Source organism: Myripristis murdjan, chromosome 1 (assembly GCF_902150065.1).
Source record: "Myripristis murdjan chromosome 1, fMyrMur1.1, whole genome shotgun sequence".
Classification (NCBI taxonomy): Eukaryota; Metazoa; Chordata; class Actinopteri; order Holocentriformes; family Holocentridae; genus Myripristis; species Myripristis murdjan.
In genome coordinates, this window is record NC_043980.1 from 31,844,402 (window position 1) to 31,867,065 (window position 22,664).

At 41.1% G+C, this 22,664-nt stretch overlaps 1 long non-coding RNA gene across 1 annotated transcript in view; it reads right to left on the reverse strand.

The window, feature by feature from the left end:
• Positions 1-15,268: 15,268 nt before the first annotated feature.
• Positions 15,269-22,664, reverse strand: part of LOC115366993 (uncharacterized) — a 192,106-nt gene continuing 184,710 nt past the window's right edge. The window contains exon 3 of the long non-coding RNA XR_003928878.1: positions 15,269-15,536. This is a non-coding gene — a long non-coding RNA (uncharacterized LOC115366993). The remainder of the gene's footprint in view (positions 15,537-22,664) is intronic.

Genomic DNA, 22,664 nt, shown 5'->3' on the forward strand with positions numbered 1-22,664 from the left:
AAGGCAAGCTAGTTTTGGACAGGCTTTTAAGGCAGCGTAGCATTTCATCAAATGTCATCAGCTACCACAGCTTATTGGTTATGACTGTTACCTCATGGTTGTTACTTGGTTGGTTATTTGTTCGTGGTCCACCAAGTCAGAACAAATGACATCGGAGGTAAACCTGTGCGAGTGTTTAGTGGCTACACTTACAATTTTCAGCAGAAATATAAACAGAATTGAAAACAATGAAGAATAACTTGCATTTAATAAGTATTATAAACTTTCTAAACACCATTTATAAATTTCAACATCCTGTTTTCAGAGTGTGTGTGTGTGTGTCTGTGCATGTGTGTGTGTGTGTGAGAGAGAGAGAGAGAGAGAGAAAGAGAGAGAAAGATTTTGTTACAAAGCCCTTTATTAAGCACTACAGAGATTATACAAACAAAAGAAATCAGCTGCTTGAAGACTTCACTTACAACTAAAAGAAGACAGAGACAGAGAGAGAGAGAGAGAGAGAGAGAGAGCAACTTGAAAAACTTGACTGACTGCCATGACTGATCCCCTTTGACTTGAAATTGATGCTGATTGCTTTAATGCATTAATTCTGTTTAATCAGTCGCCCCAAAACAAGAGATGAGGCATCTGATGTTTTGTGGTATAAATATGGCCATGAAAGCCATATTTAGTGGGCAAGCTGGCAGCTTGAACACTCACGTTCTTCCTACTATTTCGTTCTTTCTTTATTATTCCGTATGTTTTTCGGCCTGTTCCTTCCCGCAGCTTTCGGTTTAGGCCCACACAATGAATTGGAAAAATCTGCAGCCCCATTGGGAGACGTTTGGAAATTACTTTTATAAGGAATCCGACTCACGGAATTTTCACAATTCCAATTTTATGGAAAATTTCGGCCAACCGAAATGAATGGCCAAAACTTCGGAATGCTCCAGGACGCAGAACTTTTGACCTGCGTCCACGCACCAAATATGAAAAGCGTGAGTCTTGTGGAGAAGAAGCAACGTGTGAATTTTCAAGCCGCCCTGACTTTCCATTTCTCCGCAATTCCAGTTTGAAGCCGAAATTTGGACGCAATACACACTAATGGCGGAATGTTCGGCGAACCTGCCAGGGAGAAATATTTTGGCCCGTAAGTCCTCCTACAGCTTTCGTTTTAGGCCCACACAATGAATTGGAAAAATGTGCGGCCCGATTGGGAGACGTTTGCTATTACTTTTATAAGCATTCCGAATCACGGTATTCTTGAAATTCCAATTTTACGGAAAATTTCGGCCATCCGAAATGAATGGCCAAAATTTCCCAAGGCTCTGAGGTGCATAGCTTTTGACCTGTGTCCACGCACCAAATACAAAAAACGTACGTCTTGTGGAGAAGAAGCGGTGCGTCCATCTTCAAGGCGCTCCGACTTTCCATTTTTCCGCAATTCCAGTTTGAATCGGAATTTTGGAATTTTGGACGCAATACACACTAATGGTGGCATGTTCGGAGTGCCAGAGTGAGTGACATCACGGCTAGAGTGCAGCAGCAGAGAAACACACACTTTTTTAACTCGCTCTAGGGCAGGCATTTTGGGGAGTTGAAAAATAATTTTGACACAGTTTGAAAGGCCAGAGCCTTACCTTTCTCATGATACATTTAATCTTCTTCTCGGAAACCGTGCACCACGGTTACTCTTCCAGCTTGCCCACGCAGTTTCCCCAGAAACTGCACTTTTCTAGTTACAAAAGAGTTCCCTCTGAAAAGGCTTAATCACAACACAGACAAAGGCAAGCCAAAGAAAAATTATTTGACCATGAATGCTCCTTCTTTCACAAACAACTGAGAAAAGTCCTGTGGCAAAACAAGAAAATTATCAGACAAAAACAAAAAGGCAGGACACTTTGGTGAACTGAAACAACAGAGAAAGCAATGGATCTGTGGAAACCTGGAAAACTGAATGCACCTAAATGTAAAGCAAGAACTGCATTTCAGGTTTCCATAAGTGCCAAATAAAAATCATGAGCAAGGGTAATAAAACAGAATCAAAATGCTTAAAAAAAGCTTAACTGCACTAAAAAAGGGAGAAACTTAAACATGAAGTGAAATCTATATCTCTCCCACAAGTAAAACAAATAAATCAAAATAATAAATGGCAATATTTTCAACTGCAGAAAAGCAAAACTCAGTCAATACATAAGGAATGCTATAATATATATTGAAAAGAGTGAACATTACACATGTACTATATTAACTGGTCATATTTCATTGTCTATTTAAGACAATTTCTGCTTTGACTACTTGTTTTTATTCAAGCATCATGCCGCTAAACCTTCCCTCAAATGAACTGGGAGAGATGAGTGGATGACTAATCAACTTGTGGGAGGCCGCCTTCATTTCAAATCTCTCACCAAAAGACTCTCATGCCAAAACAAAACAACAAATGACAGGATTTACAGTATGGTTCATAGCATAGGTCCAGGTCTGGAACAGCTTGTCACTGTGAACTCTTCCATTACCTTCCTGCCAAGAAAAAAAAAAAAAAAAAAAAAACTAGATCTGACACTGTGTTATGGCAACAGAATCAGACTTTTACACGGCATTGTGTGAAAACCAGCAGTCCCTTCCCAAAGCAGGCAGCAGATTGAATCAGCTTCTAAAGACTCTAATGGATTGTGAATTGGATGTTACAAACTGTGGAGAAAGTGTGTTGTTTTGTGTTACAATGTTACATGGCAGGGCTGTGAGTACTGTGGGTTGGACTGTTTTTGTCTTCCTCCCCCTCGTCTTTCCTCCTCTCTCTCCTCCATTATCTGTCTACTCAGTTTCTGGGTGATTGGCAAGTTCATCTGAAGCAGCTGTTCATGTTTTTCTGCTTGATTGCGCATAACTTGTGAATACTGTAAACAGCAAACACCGTTTTGTTCTGAGCACCGGGCACTTTATAATAATCACACACCAAAAACCATCACCAAACTAAACTGTTGTACAAGTCTCACCTTCACTGTTCACTTTGTGGTTATTATAACATCTGATTGAAGTGTTTGTGCTACCTCCCCTTTAATTCCCCAGACTCCACCTGGAGACACACAGCTTGATTGTTTCAGTTGTTGGATTGATTCGAGCTAACCTACGAGTTATCCTAGGGTTAATCTCTGTCATTCTATTACTGGATAAAATGTTTGGCTATTATATTTCAGGTGATCTCAACCTAGAAAAAGACTTTTTTTTCCTCATATGTAATGAGTTTCTCCGCCTAGAAAGTATAACCTAACTTGACCTCATCTGATCACCCTCACCTGAACACGATTCAGGTTTCAAGAGTCCTGTGGGGCTCCTGGCCGACGAAGATGCAGCACTCATCCATCAGCCAGGGAATGCCTCAGAGAGAGGAGGACATGCTCATGGACATGCTCAGACTGAGCAGAGACCTTGACGCAGGCGAGTGATTGCCTTCTTCACCACAAGCATCAGCTCAGACCAGCGAGCTTAGAGAATTATCTGTACTAACAACACACAGGTTTTACTGTCAGAAAGCTTTGTGCCATGATCCTGGGTGAGCAGTCGTTCAGAGGCTCAGTTCAAATACTGAAATGATCTGAGGTGACATTATATTTTCATTTTACACAAATGTCATAAAATAGTCATGAGTTTAAAACCAAACTTAATGTGATGATATAAAATTTGTCCTGTGAAATAAAAAGAGAGGGTAAATTAATACTGACATTATCTTAAGACTTTGTTGCACAAAAAAGTATGCATGCTTTGAGGATTTATTTTTTTTTTTTGGAGGCTTACACACTGTTATCTACATCATTTGATGCTATGTTGGGACAAATTAATTCAAAGTTATTATGATTTGGCTATTATAAAGCTATCCCTAACTCCCTGGTGTAGATGTCACACTTTGATCAGATACTGTATCAATAGTAATGTTCATTTGCATTCAGCAAGGGATCATAATCAGGACCCCTTACGGCAGGAATCTCCCTTGATCTTTTCTAACTCTTACACCTCTCCTCTCTGCCTCTCAGTCATTTTTGTGTTACATCTCTGTTTACAGCAGCTGTAAATAATAGGCTTTGGCCTTAATGAGTTCCTGGCATCCGGGGGACTGTCTCCCCAAGATCTGCTAATGGTGCAGCAGCACTTAATGAATGCATCTGCCTAGGGGCAGCTAGCTCGCCTGCATTCAAAGGTCAATGCAACCTTGTCAAAGGCTTGGAGCCCCTGTCAAGAAACTGTGGGACCTATTTACAGTCCCACTGCCTCACCATCATCATCACTTTCTGCATGCACCACATGTGAGCAGACACACACACAAACATTTTTTAGAATACATGAGGAATGTTGGAGTGAGTAGGCAAACTGAGGAATGACGGAAGGGAAGAACGAAGGAATGATAGAAAATGCAACCATGAATTCAGTTGCCCTTGTAATAACACAAGGACTGAGGCATTGACATGTTGTAGAAATGTTTGTCTGCCTTCCCCCTGGGCCCGTCCATGGGAGCAGGAAATCATTGTTGGCACAGGACCGAGCAGAGACGCCGCTGCTTTGATTTCGTCCTGGGTCAGCGAGTTCCAGAGATGTGGCACCTGTCACAACAAGGACACTGCCCACTGAATGCTGCATGTCATCTCAGCCCAGCATCTGGGATTTAGCTCTCCTACACTTCAAGCTATGTGTAACCCAGTTTTAGACCAGATACCAAACACATGATTACAACAGATCAGCAATGGATAAACAGCTGTAGGTATCAAAAATAGTACATGCTAATACCTTACAGTTGTCAAATACCTCAGACCATGTTAGACACAGAAGCCTATAAAACTTTCACTCAGTCCCAATACAGCCGTTCAGACACCTTTTACATCTAAATCAACATAAAGTGCTCAGTGGGTGATATGTCAAGGCCTGATTTGTTTGTCTTTGGAAGCAAAAGGCAATTTTCTAACAATTCAATTGATATTTTAACACACATAATCAGTGTGTGTGATCGCTGGAGAGAACTGACATTTAGACTCAGGCCAGATAGTATTAGGATGTGGCTGCAAGTCATAAGTTTGCTGATACACCCTCAGCTCATGTCAGGTGCATACAAACAACACAGCGATGAAGATACTGTATGCTTCTCCTACTATCTATTGAGTTAGCTGTCCTGCTGAGTTACAACCCTATTAACCACAGACTGAACTGATGTGCTTTTTCCTGGAAGGGAGTCCTATCTTGAAAGAAACATCTTTCAAAGATTAACAAAACCCCAGCAGGTCGTTTGCCCTTTGCCTCTCTGTAATATCGTTGAAGACATCCTCATGCTGCCTTACACAACTTGACTTAAGTAAAATGAATGAGATTAGATTTTAATGTCAACGAGCACAAAAGGGTCAGAATAAGAGGGAATTTCTCTTTCTGGGAACGGGTATTAGGTTTTGTCAGTGTGTGTGTTTGTGTGTGCGTGTCTCTGTTGTTGGGAGTGCGTTGTGAAGAATGAGAGCGCTACATGTCCAGGAACAGGAGGAAGCTGCAGAACTGCAAACAGCCCACAGTAGCACAGCTGTTATATAAACCATGCTTGATGACGGCATCATTTCCACCCTTGTCTCCCTTAGGCTTTCATTAGGTGGTTTCTGGTGGAGAGAGAGGTGGGTGAGAGACGAGGAGCAATGAGAAAGAAAGAAAGAAAGAAAGAAAGAAAGAAAGAAAGAAAGAAAGAAAGAAAAAGAGAGAAAGAAGGGAAGAAAGAAAGAAAGAACGGTGTTTACAAGACAAAGGTAAGACAGAGTGATAACAGGTGTTTTGGCAGCTGGTCTGTGTTTTCTTGTGGGTATGAGGGACAGTCATAATGAAATAAGGGACATATTCAATCACAGACCATGAACAAACACAATCATTAAGGCTAAGCGACTGCAATAAACAGGCTTGGTCATCTTATTACTTGTACTAATTTAAGTGCAAGGAACAAACAGGGACAGTCATTGCATTAGCTTGGCTTGGAGTCCAGTTTGACTAAATTGGCTCTCAACTTGGAAAACTGGAAAAACCTTCTAGTCTCTCATATCATCAACAGTGTTGGGATGTAGTTTTGATGCATGCAATCCATTTTGCAGCATTCTGAGGTGCAGCTAATTACTGCGGCAGCCAAACTATTTATGGCTATGAAAGGTTACGATTTTATCCTTAGTTTTTGTAAGCATAAAATAGTAACCTCAGTTCAGGGCCAGACTTTAGTCTCTATGCGAATAAAATTTTATGAGATGGACATTACATGCAAAAGAAAGTTACCATTCATTGCACTTCTTCTGGTGACAAACTCAGAAGGGAAAGAATCATGTGCTGGACTGTTGGATTAATTAACAGAGGGAACATCCTTTTACATATTTTCAAATTTTTTTCTTAACATTTTACTCGGGGGTCCAGTATTTTATTTTTTACTATAAGATGTTACGCACATTACAGATGTAGATATCATCATTCTTAGAACGTAGTATTAACTACTTTCTAATTGTCTAGCTACTAAAAATGTTTTAACCTACATAACTACAGATAACGTATTTGTCATGAAGGCAGCTTTGCTACCCAGCTTCCAACCTGAAATTCCCATGAGATCAGATCAAACGAGCTTCCCATGGGATCAATGCCCTTGAGAATTAAAAAAAAAAAAAAAAAAAAAAAAAAAAACACCTTCAAATCTTCTGCTCAGCGTTCAGCCATGCAAACCACAAAAATTATAAATGCTGTTTCAGCCACGGTTGCTTTGCTGTGTGATTTTAAAATCAGCTTCTGTCTCTTCCCACGTTCTTTCATCTTCTCTATACCAGGCCAAGGCTGACCCTTTGAAGAAGAACAAGAACAAGAAGAAACTGAAGAGAGCTAGACCATCCCATAAGTCCCTGCTGAAGATAATCTCGGTTGATACTGGCTACATGTGTAGTGTTCATAATACCATCTGAACACGCTGCAAAAAGACTAAATCCTCTTCCTCCACCGAGGTGTGGGGCAGCAATGTTCAGGTGCCCAGACCGTTGCGTCACCTCTGCAGGACGTCCTGCATGGTATGCTGCCAGACAACCCATGTTTCATGAGTGTAGCCCGGCAGCAGCCAGAGGCCGACTGCATGAATACCTGGCATCCTGAAACAGTCACCAAAATGCCTGCAGTGAATCTCCACCACTAGATACTGTTTGAGTTTCACAACATGCAAGTAATTGCATGTAAATTACACTGTGCCATGTTGGCCTTACATGTAATATTGGCCTTAGTGTAGCAGAAACAGCCAAACAGTCAATTCCAGACCGCATTAATCAATTCTGCACACATCCTCTTTGATGTGGAGTCCAGTCATTGCATTTCCATGTGATTAGACCCTCCCGGAAACAACCTAACAATATTGTTTACCAGCAATTGTCTGTTTTTTGTCCTTGGTGACACAATCATTCTACCTGCACATCTGCATTAAGATTTTCTATTTAAAACTAACCTGCAGTGCAAAGTGATGCATTTTTAATGGGAAATGAATATGGCTGACATGCCAGTAATAGCCTATGTAGCATCATGTGCAGTCCCATCAGTAATGTGATCTCCTCCCCTGTCCCCCTGTCTTTCAGTCAGTTCTAGTGAAGCTACATGAAATATCACCGGTAGTCACAAACTCTCCTTTCCTTTCCTCTCCTGTCCTCTCACTTTTTCACTTGGTTCTAGACCAAGGTTAAGTGTGACACTCCTGAGCACAATAAAACAGGAATATATGAGCAGAGCAAAGGGAGAAGATCAGGTGCAATATAGTTTGAATAAGTAACAAACATGGCTTACTTGTTTGAGTGGAGACAGTTTGAATGTGAAGTAGAAAATTGGAGTGAGATTTGGTGTTGAGATTACACAAAAAACACCAAAAAAACTCAAAAGGATTATGTTGGTGTGGACAGTGGTTATGATGGTTAAAAAACCTTGCTGAAAATGAACTCATAAACGAATAATTTTTTCACTCAGGTCAGAAAGTGATCCTCAGCTTTAAGAGCTGAGGGCAAATGTATATGCCCATCCACCAGCTCGAACTCTCTGCCCTTATTTTCTATCAGACTAATTCAATGTCAAACTGCTGCCACGACTCTAGGGTGAGCCAGGTTTGCCTCTCTGGTAAATGCAGCAGCAGGCTCGGAGACAGGCTGTGCAGTGAAGGCACATGCTGTAGGTGTGTGAGCCCTAACAAGTAGATCAGCCGATGAAGCACATCTCTCCAAAAGAATATAAACAATGTATATCCTACTGGAACCGCTGAAGCCTCACAGATACGCCTGTGACTGCCGTCAAACTGAGAGAGATGTGCTTGGTGTTATTTTGATTCTATCATTCAACAGACGGGTGAGGAAAGGAGCCAAGGCAGTGACAACCAAACTATCATTCAAACCCCCTCTCTCATTTGAGTTATTACTTTCCAAGATGTTGCCAAACACTAAAATGCCTTTACAGACTTTAATTCTTACTTATTTTTGATGTGCTCTAATCTTCCGGAACAAGAGAGAGTGAGCCAAGAGAAATGAAGGGAGGCAGAGAGGGAAGGAGCAAACGCATTATCAACATGACACATCTTCCCGAGTCCTGATACAGCTTTGAACATACGGACAATAACCAATATCTTAATTAAAACAGCAGACTTGAAGGAGAGAAGAAAAAACACCTCCTGCGATTTCCCTCTCTCCTTCTCTCAAACTACACGACGGGCAGTTGGCTTGATTAAAAACTCTTTTAATCTAAATTCCATCTTTTTCATAGAAAAAGGGAAGAGTTTACTGTACTGTAAATATTCACCTATTACAAGACTCTCTGCAGGAAAGTGAATATTTCTACTCAAGCTGCTTTTGGTCCCTTTTTTTAATCAGGCATTCCTCCTGCAATGTGTGTGGACATGGGGGAATTTTCTCTGATTGGAACACCTTATGCTTGTGCCTAAAGGTGTGTGTGTATGTGTGTGTGTGTTTCTGTGAGAGAGAGAGTAAGAGAGAGAGTGAGAGAGAGAAGGAGACATGGGTGGTGGATTCAATATTCAGTCAATGTTCTCAGTCAGTTGACCTTTTCTTCTTCTGCACCAAATCTCCCCCGGCTCCCTCCATGACTCCATGCTTCATTTGATTCAATAACAGGTGTTAATTTTCAAAGCAAGCCAGTATTTACAGATGATCTCCCTGTGGGAACCGCCTGGTGAATAGAGAGAGGACAAAAGAAGCTAAAGGGATGGGAAAGGAGGGAGGAGATGGAATAGTAGGGGGCAAAAGAGCAACCAGCTTGGGGTGAGAATGGGAAAAAGAAAGGGCGAGAGAAGTTGCTAAATGACCTTTCTGTTCAGTGAACCAGTATTTACCAAAATACCAGTGGTCTTAAACTCGTAATTTTGAAAGGGGAGAGGGAAACTACCAAATCGTGTCCCTTTGACAAGATTCTTGACTCCTACATGATCTTTACTCTGGACGTTTTTCACCTGCTGGGAAACAGACATTTATAGGAAAGCTGGAAAACGGGAGAGATGCAAAGACAGTCCTGAAACAAGTAGAATATGTAAGCAGGTGTTAAAGTAGGTGCAGCATGAATGAAACAGGTGGATAGAGATGATTTATGGGGAGGGGTAGGAAAGTGTGTACAGTGGCTAAAATGAACTTTTGGGCCCACCTGCCAAAAAATACCTCCCAAGAATAATTTGTTAAAGGTCAGTGTAATGAATATATTTTATTCATAGAAATATGCCAGGCCACCGGTTTCCAATGCTATTTCAAGTTCAGAATCAAGTGCTGTGTGGTAATTTCAAACTTTCTCACACATACAGTGGATCAAGTTAATAATTCATCATGAAGGGCAACAGAAATAACTGAAGTGTTCAAATGTTTTTGTCCTATAAAGTTACAGGCCAGTGTGATAGATAGCTCTCATTGATTTAACTGCCAGAGACAAAGTTTACTTGAATTTGGTGAGTGTGTGTACTGTATGTGTGTGTTGTATATAGGTACATTCAGATGATAGTGAATGTGTGTGTACTTTGTGTGCTCATGGGCAACAAAAGACCACAGTGACCTAAGCCAAATGTCTTGACTCCAGCGGGCAGAGGGCTACACTCGGCGCTGACACAACAATGAAGGCAGGAACAAACAAACACGGTATGACTGTTCCCCCAAAAGAAAACCTTTGTCCACAAAAATCTATTTTCCAAAGGCCAGTCGTGGCATGGGACTGGCTCTGTAGATCCAAATTAGTAAAAATCTGGATTCTGTCTTTAACTCGCATCAGACCGTTTGTTTGTGTTGAGCTGCATCCAGCGCAGAGGCCGGCAGGCAGCCAGGCTCCTTGTCTGGTGATCAATGGCTACCTGTTGCAGACACTGTGGGGAATGCAGGCTCTCTGCAGTGCGGGTGCAGCATTTGGTTGAGGCTTTAATTGTCTGAGACACACTTTTGCTACCAGCATTGCATGATGGAGTTTTGCAAGGACTTCAGAAGTCACACTGTAAGCCCAAGGTCCAATTTCGAGGCTGAAAACAATTCCGAACAATGTCGTTTGTACACAAGCTTTTTACAACCTACACACATTTTAAAGTTAAGGGACATCTAGCAGCCCTGTAACACTGTGGTGGAATATTAAGGGAGTGAGAGCGGAAGGGTGGCAGGGCGGTCAGTCGACATGACTTTGACTCAGCCGACCAGAGTTCAGTGGGCTCTATGCACGACCAAGTTCTGCATATTTCTGGTCAAATCTCAACTGGCATATCAACTTCTGCTGACGCCCGCTCTGTGTAGGAAGCTGCAGAAAAAGTGGGTAATAAAAACCTGCAGAGACAACTTTACCTTCAAAAATCACACAGTATGCAGCCAACATTTTCAAAGAAAAGACCTGATCCTTCAACTCCAGCTGGGCACCGGCTTCTGAAAAATGGAGTTGTTCCAGCGCTTTTCCAGTGGAACCAGTACACCCAGAGGAGGAAACGGCCAAATGCAGACATGGCAACCCAAAACAAACGCACTCTGTCTCATGCACTGGTACAACCTAACACCCCCGACACTGGCCAGATCGTCACTTTTCCAGTAGAAAAAATCTCCTGCCCGATTCTGCCCAGTGCATCTGAACTGTCAGCTGATGGGCCAAATGCAAACTGAAGTGCCGGTCAGCTATGAGGCAGCTGCTTGTGATCGGATCACCAAAGACGCACACTGATGCCAGGTGGAAACAGGGCCTTTGTGCACACCCTTGTCATTCTCGACACATGATGATGGTTGATTTCAGTAGCTCTAACAAACACTGAGTGAACTGTGAGGAGTGGGATGGCGTTTCCGTCTTCTCTCACTTGTGTGTCAAGTTCACCGGAAGCTGACGAGCAGTCTGAGGTGAAATGTGGTGACACTGCATGCATAGTCCATTCCAAGCTAGATCCGTGTTTGTTTTTAGAGATATCAACTAACACTAGCTAACATTTTGTAACTTTAATCCTGACCTGCCTGGATTTGGACCCTTGCTGCGGCAACCCTAACCCTAACCCTTGATTCCTGGCATGCGCTCTAATTTTTTAATAATAAATTTTTTAGTAATTTCAGGCATAATCACACTTTTACCAGGGAGAACTCATGAGGATAGGTACAGCGCCAGAAGCAGTTAATAATGAAGGGAGCTATTTTTAGAATGATTTTCAATTAAAATTGACTCCTGAGATTTACCTGGAAACTTAATTGCATTTTTTTTTTTAAAGAAAACCATAATTATTCTTAGCCTCAGGGTAACAAGTCACATAATTGCCCAGGAATATCTGTTGCTTCAGAGTTGTGTATTTGGCTCAATTAGAAAAGTCCTCAAAGCGACTGTTGTTTGAAGAATATAATTTGTGCAAAAGGTCCAAGCTATTTATATTAAAATAATGAATAATCATCTAGATTCAAATGTTTGAGGCACCTGTGAGTTTTTTTTTTTTTTTTTTTAATATATATTCAGTAAGTAGGCTGCAGAGCGTCTGAATATGAATTCAGTGCCAAAGAGAAGGGAAGTTCAGTCAGCCTTTAGAATTTAAATGGGTGTCAGACAAATGGCCAGGCAGTTTCAGATCAAAGTGTGGTATCACTTGGCTGGCAAAACCTGGATAAGACTTCAGTCTGTATGAAAACCTGTGGATGTCACGTGTGAAACTCCTGTATTTACTCAAGCCATGCATGTCAATGAATATCCTCTTGCAATACATTTAGCCTTGTAAGTGAATCAAAGGAGAAAAGGAGAAAGCTCTGAAAGCTTCTGGGAGCCGTGGAGGTACCAGGTTGCAGGTCTAAGCAGAATCACAGCTCTGCAGTGCTTCTCTGGGGAGTTTGTCACTGAGAGCCAAAGCCTGTGGAATCCAAGGTGGGTTTAGATGAAGAAAATGAAAAGAGAAAGCCAAGCAGATATGGGGAGTGAGGAAGAGAGAAGGTGAGAAAGGAGGAGGGAAAAGTTAGGAGACTGCAGGGAGATCACTTACTTTCTCTGCATTAACCATAGATTGCTCTTGAGCTTTAATCTAAACATGAATGAGATAAATTGCTCTGAATAACACAAGGGAGAGAGAGAGAGAGAGAGAGAGAGTGAAGAAGAGACAAGTGAGCAAGGGAGAGCATGTCGGTACTGTCTGTTTGAAATCCAATGAATCCAAAGCTGTGATAGAAAAAAAAAAAAAAAAAAAAAAAAACATTCAGCCTGATCCGCCAGGTAAAAGCTTCAATCTGAACAAGAGCTTATTGGAAAAACTTGTCACGCCATTTCATTTTTAAGTCGCGCTGAAAGTATTCATCTCCCTGATTCATCTGAGCAATCGAGCTGATATGCAATCTGAAAACTGCTCTTTGAAAGGCTCGAACCATTCAGTTACTTAATTTATTTCATAGATTTCATCTGTACACGTACACGCAATTTCATTTACCCATTTTCTCATGCCAGGAAGGGAATGATCATTTAGATACAGAGAATTCAATTTTTTCTATGTGTGTTATGTGTGTAAGCATGTGAGTGTGCATGAGAGAGAGAGGGAGTGAGAGAGATAGAGAGAGAGAGACAGAAATAGAGAGCTCTCATAAAAGTTTCCGGGAGGTCTCAGGGAGAGGAAATAGTTATCTTTTATTCATGAAGAACAAGGCCATCATTGAACATAATATTTCAGACGGTCCGAGACAGAAAGAGACAAACAACAAGAGCAGAGAGAAATAAAGGACACGAAAATGAAAACACAAACAAGTCCATGGCCTCATCCACAGAGAACAGGGTCAGATCTCTCTCGGGATATGTTGGGAGTGCAGATTATCTTCACAATGTACACAACAACAGGGTAATACACTCAACTTGGAATATGTGCATATGACTATTATGAAAAACTTTCAATCTTCAGTTTCAATTTGCTCTGTTAAAATTATGTATTGCCAAGGCATAAAATTACTATTGATTGATTGTTATTATATATACAATTATCATAATAATCAGACAGACAGACTATATGGTCAAAAGTATTGAGCCACACCTCTTACTCATTGAATTCAGGTGCCTCATTCAGTCCTGTTGCCACAGGTGTATAAAATCAAGCACCTAGCCATGCAGTCTGCTTTACAAACATTTGTGGAAGAATGGCTCATTCTAAAGAGCTCACTGAATTCCAGTGTGGTGCTGTAATAGTACCGTAATAAGATTCCCACTTTGCAACAAGTCACTTTGTGAATTTTGAGTTTCTTCCCTCCTAGATAGTTCAAGATCAACTGTAATGGTATTATTGCAAAGTGGAAGTGTTTAGGAACCAGAGCAACTCAGCCACAAAGTGGCAGACCATGTAAAGTTACAGAGTGGGGTCACAGAGTGCTGGGGTGTGTAATGCGTAAAGTGGCCGACGCTCTACTGACTCAATAACTGCAGAGCTCCAAACCTCCTCTGGCATCAACATCAGCACAAAAACTGTGCATCTGGAGCTTCATGGCATGGGTTTCCACAGCCAAGCAGCTGCATGCAAGCGTTACATCACCAAGCACAATGCCAAGAGTCAGATGGAGCGGTGTAAAGCACTGTGCCAACTGTAAAGTTTGGTGGAGGAGGGATAATCTTAGTTCCAATGAAAGGAAATCTTAATGCTTCAGCTTACCGAGGCATTTTGGACAATTCTGTCCTTCCAGCTTTGTGGGAACAGTTTGGGGAAGGCCCTTCTCTATTGCAGCATGACAGTGTCCCAGTGCATGAAGCAAGCTCCATAAAGGCATGGCTGGCTGAGTTTGGAGGACCAACTCCATAATAATGCCTATGGATTTAGAATGGGACGTCATAAAATCTCCTGTAGGTGGCCAAATACTTCAGACCACATAGTATAGATTATTACTTATTGGCTGGATGTCATACCTAATTCCTCACAGTGTGTGTGTGTGTGTGTGTGTGTGTTTTGACAATAGCTCTCCACCACTACATTCTGTGCTGAACTGACGCACCAATGCAGCTTTGTGACGTCAATGTACTGTGGTGTAACCATGTGTTAGCCTTCAAGCTATACAAAGCCTTCGGTGAGTTATGTAAATCTATGCTGTTGAGTTCTGTGTCCTTCCATCAGCATACCAACACATTCAAAAATAAAGGCAAAGGAATAAAAAACTCGTGGGGGGGTATTTTATTCTCGTTTCATTCTCTCTTGTAAAGTCTCATTATTATCCTGTTTTTTTTCCTACATTTTTTCATAACTTTTGTCTTGCACAGCAAATTAATTCATAGTTGATTCCCTGAATTCCTGAACCCTTTCTTGGAAAAACTGTATGAAACGGTGGAGCAATTCTACAGAGACTGCTTCACAGCCGTACTGCTTGAGGAATGAATGCATCAATTTGAACACTGTCTCCTTGGGTGATACGATTATTGTGATAGCAGCTGCTTCACAAATATCAGCTGTGGAGCGACATATTAAACTATTATTAAGTCCCCGAAAGACATCCAAGCACAAAGCAAGCAGCCTGAAAGCGTCAGCAAAAACACAACATTGAAGCTCTTACTGAGAGACACAAATTGCAGAGTTCAGCTCTAAAACGCTGTACATGTACCAATTTAAACAAGTGAAAAAGTGAAAACTAGCTTAGAAGTTGCATGCTTGCCAGCTGTATGTGTCTTAGCAAATGGAAGACGGGAATCCAAAAAATCCAATCAAATCATCAGCAATAGCTCTCTACTTTTCAGACATCAAAAAACAAAAACTCAGTTCAAAGCTCATGATTTTTAATGTATTGTTTAAAGGTTATGAATTGTTACATCTTAGCATATTCAAAAGTAATGATGGGGCTGGAGAGCGACAGATGTAATAAGAAAGAGCTCGGGAGAGCGCAGACCTCTGCCAAGTTCAGACCAGGAATTACAGCCCCGTTTGTGCTGAGCCCTGTCCACTTTAGGCAATGTTGTTGTCACTGGACCCATCCCTGTTGGCCAGTTGGTGTGAACAGGTGGGAACTGGTGCCTTGACCCATAACCAAGCTCATCACGGGGGTTCATGTTGTTATCTGGATGCATTTGGAAAATACTCCCCCATTTGATCCAAGAGGCACACATTGCCACGCCTCCTTGAGGAAGATTGGCCCAGAAAGTTAATTATTAGTTCCATGGCCCATGATCAACTTTCCCACCAAGTTTCTTCCAAATCTGTCCCCTACCTTTGAAGTTATCCTGCTGAAGGGTGGACAGACATGGGCGACCACATAAATCCCCTGCCTGAGGCCTGTCCTCATTGATGGAGGTAAACATTTTTCCATTTAACACAAAACCCTTAATGTGTTCTTAGTTTTACATTTCCCCTGACCACACCAAACTTTTACTTTTAAAATGAAGCAAAATGAAGAAGAAAATTGGGGTAATTCACCTCGAAATGTCTTAATCCATGCACAAATCCCTTTAAATTTTCAACTGACCTATTAAACACAGTGTTTCAAAACTCAAATGAAGGTGTATGTTCAAGAACAATTTCATATGCTGATCTTGCTAATTCAGTGGAAAATCCTGTTCACACCTCAAAAATTTCTTCATCATACATAGAACTCCTCATTTTTTTCAGGGTCCAATTGAAACAAGGGATTCTGTTTCCTAGTTTCCTAGAGGCTGTAAATCGTAGCCACAAGAAGAATAGCCTACACATCACTGTATGAATAAGTCACCTTTCAACCTAATTTTTGAATGTGTGTACTTTTCCTAACTCTTTCTCCAGTTGGGGTCGATGCACCTCAACGGACTGAGTCTGGACATTAATTAAAAACAGCAATAACAGTAAGCTTTATCTACCGAGTCTTTATTAAGTTCTATCACAAAAACACTCTTCTCTCTTTCCCAAATATCTTTCCAAGAAATATTTACAGAATAGTAACGCCTAATGTACAGATTATTTCTCTAGTTCTGGATGCAGTTCTTGTGAGTTTTAACCAGCTGTTTTAATAAAACGAATGGATTCAGGCATCACGTGAAAACATGTAGAGCTTTATACAGTAATTAGGAGATGGAGAACAGCACTTCCTTTGTTGTTGTGCACTGGTGCTGTGGTGTTTTAATGGCTGCTTAGGGTGAACAGTTACTTCGGGTATTTTGATGCCTTCTATTAGTGGAACTATGACCTGATTGTAGTGGGAGAGAGGAAGTTATGTACAGAAGGAGAATAAAGGAAAAGAGAGAGAGAGCGAGTGAGCAAGAGAGACAGAGAGAGAGAGAGAGAGAGAGAGAGAGAGAGAGAGAGAGAGAGAGAGAGAGAGCATGTTTATGTGTGAGACTGTATTGCAGCCAATAACAACAGAAGGTAACAGTTGGGCTTCTGGGAGAAGATACATCTATGTGAGTGAGCGTGTGCGTGTGTGTGTGTGTGTGTGTGTGTGTGTGTGTGTGTAGGAATGTATCGCTGCAATCTCAGATCTCACGTGAATCTATGCTGTATGTATGCAGCTTGGTTCTATTTTGCATGATTTATGGCATTTTCAGCCCAAATGTATAAATCTCCAAATTGGTAATTAGAATTTTGCACAGAGAGAGAGAGAGAGAGAGAGAGAGAGAGAGAGAGAGAGGGTGAGTGAGTGAGTGAGAGAGAGAGAGAGAGAGAGAGAAAGAGACATACACACATACACTGGGAGAGAGACAGAGAGAGAGATAGAGAGCGAGCATATATTTGTCCTCACTGACATCAGTAACATAAGATTAATTAATCTACAGCTATAGCCTATATTCCAAATTCGTAGATAGGCCTGAAAATATTTTCTACGAGATTTAAAACACTTTGTAATGTCATATTGTTCATTTTGGTTTAAAGCGTTTTGTTTTGGCATCCAGACCTACAAAAGAAATACACCGATTAAAAATAAATAAATAAATACATTTATAGAATAAAATTCCAGTTCTGTAGCTTCAGTCTTCCTCTTATTCATCACTTGTGTTTTTGTCTGTATGTCTGAGTGTGTTTATCCCTTAAAGCTCTCCCCTAGGCTATTCTCCATATCTGTCTATACTCCTGTGCCTTTAGGGAGAAACTTCTTTCATTTTTACTGAACACAAAGTGAAAAATTCTCTCAAGTGTTCTACATTGTGGTTCCAATGCCAATTTTTTTTTTTTTTTTTTTTTTTTTTTTTTTTTAGTTCCAACATCTAAACAAGTGACAACATGGCACAGTATGATTGGTGGAATGAAAGTAAAGGATTTGATGGGTTCTTAAACATATAGTATGAGCAATATTTATCTATTTTGAGAGTTTGTGTGTGTATTTGTTTGTGTATGTGTGTGTAGATAGAACACACACAATATAAAGTGTGTGTGATGTATGTATGTGCAGTGTGTCAATGTGTGATATGCACCTTTGTTTGGATACGTGGATGTGTGTATATATGTTCTGCTGAGATTCAATACGCACATGTTGACTCTGAAATCTTATAATCCCACTAGCCCAAGGCCTTCACCTATCAATGTATACATTGATCAAATTTAAGCATTTCTCTCTATGAAATGTGTGTGTGTGTGTGTGTGTGCACTGAGGTTGATGGATTATGTCTCTAGTCAAAGCAAACATGCTTTGTTCGCAAAATGAAAACAATCCCACACACAGAAAGCCTAGGTTTCAGTTGCACAAACTGAATGCAATATTAATGTTGCAAACATGCAACTTTGTAAACATGTAATTTTATATATTTATATATCGATTGTCTGATTGTCTCTGTCTCCTCTCTTAATATGTACTATTAAAAAAAAAATCAGGGAAGGCCTGCAAAACTTGTTTCTTAACCAAGGTTAGCTCTTTTTGCCAGACTGCTCAAGCCGCGACGGCCGAGAATACTCAACAAAGTCAATGGCATGAAAATTTAGGTAGAGCTTGAGGCAGCTGTGTTTGGCTACCTAACTGGTTACATATAGTTTATCATTTGGTTTGCTTGTTTGCTTATGGACTTGCATGGATAGGCAGGGAAACGTTCAGTTATGGATGACAGAAGTTACAGCTTATTTAGTAGCCAACATATTATTGTTCAATATCTTAAGCTATTGTCATTTGCACTTAGGCTAGGTGGTTAACTAATGAGAGGGAGGTGGGGTTGAGGGGGTTGGTGTTGTTGGTGTTGATCTGAATGACTATCACCCTGCAGCCTTCACCTCAGTGATCACGAAGTGCTTTGCGACACTGATTAAGGATTATTTCTGCTCCTCTCTTCCCAGTAACTTGTTTGTGTGCTAGGCAAACAGCTCTATGGATGATGCTGTCTCCCAGATACTATTCATCACCCTCTCCCACCTTGACAGCATGGCAGGGGGCTAGAGTATGTGAGAATACTGTTTATAGACTGAAGCTCAGCTTTTCACAGCATAATCCCACCAGACTCACAGTCAAGTTAGCTGATCTGAATTTGAGTCCCTCCCTGTGTGCCTGGATCATGGACTTTCTGTCTGCTAGGCCCCAGGTTGTCAGGCACATCTCCAGCTCCATTATCCTGAACACCAGCCCTCCCTGGGGGTGTGTCCTCAGTCCCCTGCTGTATTCACTGTACACACATGATCGTGTAGCCAGGTACAGCTCAAACTTCGCCTCTCTCAAAGAGGTGGCTGACCTGTCACTATAGCTATGGTTACACTTGGCTTTTCAATGCGACTTTGTCATCCAATTATGCCTGGATGAATTAACTGTCAATTCTGTATGCTCTGAGATCAGATCTTACTTGCATTTGGATCTGATCAGCTAGACCACATACCTGGCTCTCTTTGAGTTCAGATCTCAGTAAGTGGACAGCATGTGGGCGCAATCCAATTGCAACAATTAATCAATACATAAAGTGGAATATATCCACACAGGAGTCAGGCAGGTTGCATTGAAGTGTCAAGTCTGGACACACATATTCGGAAACAGCCAAGTTCCCATCTGGTGCATCTAATGACAGAAGTCACACCGAAAAGACACATGTAACACATGTAAGACACATGTAGGATGTGGATTTCAGCAGGGAGAAGGAGAGGCAACAGGTGACGTTCACTCCCATGAGGGTTGATGGCTCTTAGCGGAGAGGGTTGAGTGCTTCAAAATGTATGAGGGTCCTGAAGACCTTCTACCATGGTTCTGTTGAAAGCATACTGGCAGCATCCTGCATCACCACCTGGTACTGTATGACAAGAGCCAAACAGGACTACTCAGCCGTACAGAGAGTTGTGTGTTTGGCTGAGCGCAGCATTGCCTCTCTGCAGGACCTGCACACTAAAAGGTGCACAGCCAAGGCAACCATGACCTAGAAGGACCGTGCTTTTAGTGTTGGTCATGGTCATTGTTGTTTGCACAGGTTTTGTTGCCTGTATTTCACTGTACACCCAGTGTGTGTGTGTGACAAATAAAACTCTTTTGACTCTTGAAACTCTGGTCCGAGGAGCTGGGAACCATCTTCCCCCCCTTCACACTCACTCTTGTAGAATTTTGTGCCGGTGCATGAACACATGAGTAGCCATGGCAGGAACGTGAAACAGCAGAGCAGAGTTTATTTAGTCTCAAAGATTGAAGTTGCAGTATGTGGTGGGCCAGCTTAAATTAGGGTTGCCTATTTTACAATTAAGCAGGGCGGGATGACATGGATAAAATCAAATATCTGAACATTTTTGACCGAACACCTCAATTTTGATATTGTGGTGATATTGTAGGGATGACTATTGGTGTGGTCAAAAATATTTACACAATGAGATTTTTGATAAATAATCATGAATAATGTGGATATGATTTCCAATCAGGTTGAGGATAGAACTCTCTAATAATTTAAGAAAATTGCATCCCTTTATTTGTGATGCAGCCTTTCAAGTCTTAGACTACAATATCGATATAATCAACATATTGCCCAGTAATAATATATGGTTATATATATATGGTCTATTATTAATGTGCTCTAACCTTGTAGGAATTGAACAAAGAAAATGGTGCTCTTTAGTGCATATTTGTGCCCTGCCTGCTTGCTATTGCAATTGCTATTCAAAGTCGTTTATTCCCTCTGCTGTCCATTTGCTTTCAGTTTAGGTGTATTAATTTATATTTATTGCCATTTGTTACAGATGTCACACATCACTTCTCCCCGTACTTTAATATTTTTATGTGTACTGTATATGTTATGTTTTATGTTGCTGCTACCTGTCATATGCAACTGCCCTCTAAGGGACTGATAAAGTTGCCTTGAATCTTTCTTTTGCTACTCTTTTGTTTCTATAAAGTACTTTGTAACCATGTCTTTTAAAGGTGCTATATAAAAAAAAGGATTTATATGCTAAAGGCGCTTTCACACTAAGACATCTCACCTTAGGTGTAACCCCGGGGTGACTCAGCCGCTAGTTCACCCCTGTTTCTTTTCACATTTGTTTTAATTGCTCACACTGGGGTCAGAAAATGTGCTCTCACACACATTTTAAACCTGGGTGGAAGAGACATGTTTTTTAAATAGTTTCTCAAATGTAGATGACATGTTACCTTCACAGGAAGATGGTCTTGGGTTCGAACCCCAGTGGGTTCAGGTCCTTTCTGGGTGAAGTTTGCATGTTCTCCTGACGTTTGCATGGTTTTAACTCCCGCTATCAAAACTCATCTTAGGTAAATGCCCCTGCTGTTGCCCTTGAGCAAGACACTGGCTGTACATCTGGACTTAACCCCGGGAGAATATTACCAGTTTATCTGTTATTATGGTAGCATCAGGTGTTGCAACCTGATCTTCTGAATGCTGCAGGATGGGCTGTTGTTTTCACACTATATTTTTTGCTCCGGGGAAATCACCTCTTCCCAGGTTGAATAATTTCAACCCTGGTCCAAGGCAGGATTAAATTTCCCCCGGGAACAAAAGTTTCTTGTACACTCTGCTTGTGCACTTAACCAAAGGACACCCCGAGATGAAAATAAGTGTGAAAGTGCCTTTGCTTATTTATTTATTTACGTGCTCACTGTACAACATAAATTGTGTATTTTAGTTTGTGCAAGTAGAAGGCGGTGATAAATTCAGTGTACAGTATTTTGATGACTCTGTAAGTGTCCTTCATTCCTCTAAGAGAAGAACTGTGAATGAACTGTGAGTGGCGAAGCTTATCACAGATCCCTTTTTGAGATCACATGTTTTCAGAGGAGAGCGAGGGATTTGATGTGTCAGGAGGAAGCCTATAAGGCCTTAACTGGATCAAAAATAAATACATAAATGAGTAAAGAAATAAAAGAATCAGCAGAAAGATGGAAGACCTTTGAGGTTCACCGCCTCACAGTAAATTCAGCCGTTGATGGCAGCAGCGACAACAGGGTTAGAAGGACCTTACAGAGCCATGATGCTTTGTGATATTGCAGGCTCTGACACTGCACCTCTAATGGATAACAGTTGGGGAACTCTGCAGAAGGGAGGGAGAGAGAGACACAGCACTGTGTATTTGTTGGCGCTAATGTGTGACATTGAGATATGAGGTCATTTCATATTCAGATGTATGCACTTTTTCACCGAGGCCAGGGCACCTTTGAATCTGCCACTGTTTTGAATTTGAGAGCGCATGCTTCTGTATAATGAAGAGAAGGCGCTGTGTCAGAGGTCAGAGCACAAGAACAACTCTACCTGAGGATGACTGGATGAGTGAGTGAATGTGAGCAAACGTCCATCTTCATGTCTCTCTCTGCCTTTCTCTTTTGTCAGTACTAAATGTATGCATAGACTGATATTGAGAGTTTAGTGCTTTTAGTGCTTTTTAGTGCCTTTTGTGTGTGAGGTCCTCCTATCCTTGAGCCATATGAGTAAGTGTTCACTGTAAAACTGGGAGGTTGTCAGGATGTTTTCCCATCAATGTCAGTGAGACAAATCCTTGCATAATTACTGTACTCAGACTGAAGCAGTTCTGATTCTCATCCTCTCTGTCTGTCAGAAGATGAAAATAGAACAAGTTCAAACAATGGCAGAATGGCACTGTAATCTTTGCAGTGTTAAATAATACATCCGAGTCAAACGAAAGATCACATTACAAAACAGAAAAGTCTAATTAGTTCACTGAATCTCACCCTGAGTCATTGGCTTGTGGAATTAACACGGGCACACTTTGATTAAATGGTTTAACAGCTTCAGGAGAAAATAATCCGGGATAATTAATTATTATGATAATTATAACTGGGAGCTGGAATTTGTGTAGTTTCCACAAAGCATTTAGTGCAGTTTGGTAAAAAAAAAAAAAGAAAAAAAAAGAAAAAAGAAAGGAG